Here is a 1344-nt window from a genome sequence, read left to right as displayed (position 1 = left end):
TGGTTCCTCCAGCTCCAGGGCTCTGGCTGCCATCAGCATGGCTCCATCTAGCTTGTCAACAAGAAGGTGAAGCAGAGTGTGTGTCCTGTCCCCTGGGGAAGAGGACAGGAGTTCCCAGAATCCTCAGAAGGCCATGCCCACACAGAAGCATGATTGACTATGACCTGCTTGGCAGGCTAGACTCCACCCCTTCTCTTAAGTTGACAGGAGATTATGTAACTGCCACATGGGCACAGCAGTCAGGAAACCAAACAACATATTGCACTGGCCAAATCTGCAGATCTCTTCCCAGTGTTAAAGAACGAAGATGTCATCTCACATCTGTGTTGGAGTTGGACAATGAATAAGGAAGACTGATGCTGTTGAATTATGGTATTGGGGAAGAACATTCAAAAAGAAGAAAAAGCAAACTTGTCTCTGAAAAAGTATATTCAGAATGCTCCTTAGAAGTAAGGATAGCGATATTTGTCCCATACGTTGGTCATACGAGAGATACCAGTCCCTGGAAAATGGCATCACGCTTAGTACAGTAGAGGGTCCATGAAAAAAAGTCCTTTCCTGTGATGGACGGGCACATGGCTTCATCATAACAACGATTTTGAGGCTGGTGCAGAGTGGGGCGATGTTTCTTTCCGTTGCATTTATGGCTGGGTAGTGTTTATCTCTTTTGTACTTAGGGTCGGGTAGTCTTTAGCTCTGTTGGGTGTGGAGTAGGTAACAGTCAGAACTTATTCTCCAGCATCTAAACGCAACATAACTAAGTTGTCAAATGCTTGTTTTGTCTCACGACAAGCGCTTCCAAAGCAAACATTAAGTCTTACACTTTGACCTCATACATGGTCCAGCACAAAGTGCAAATCAATAAACATTTGATTAATGTGCTTTAAAATTTTTTTTTTTAATTTCAGCTTGGAAGAAAGCTCTTGAGGAAGTGAACTAGAAGGTAGCAAAGCAAGGGAGGAGGAAGTGAGCATAACCCCTGCCTTGAAAACCAGCATTTGCAAGTCCTGGTTGACCCTTCTTCCACTGTCATTTTAAAGAGGTGTGGAACAAACCACCGGCGTGACTGCCCATTGGCTGAGACGCGAGTTGACGGAACTAGGTGGAAGTTGCGTCGGCCGGCGCCGCGTCCTCTGACCGGCAGGGGGAGCGCTGGTGTGTGCTGGGCCCCGCCCCGCGCCCCGCCCCCTGCCCCGCACTCGCCAGTTCCGCGCCGCGCCCCGCCCCGCGCCCTTGCCCCGCCCCGCGCCCTTGCCCCGCCCCGCGCCCCGTCCGGCGCTCTCGCCAGTTCCGCGCCACGCCCGCCGCAGGCCGAGGGCCAGTCACCCGCGGGCCGGCGCCCCG

Source organism: Tenrec ecaudatus, chromosome 1, assembly GCF_050624435.1.
Source record: "Tenrec ecaudatus isolate mTenEca1 chromosome 1, mTenEca1.hap1, whole genome shotgun sequence".
NCBI classification, from domain to species: Eukaryota; Metazoa; Chordata; class Mammalia; order Afrosoricida; family Tenrecidae; genus Tenrec; species Tenrec ecaudatus.
This window is presented reverse-complemented; position numbering follows the sequence as displayed.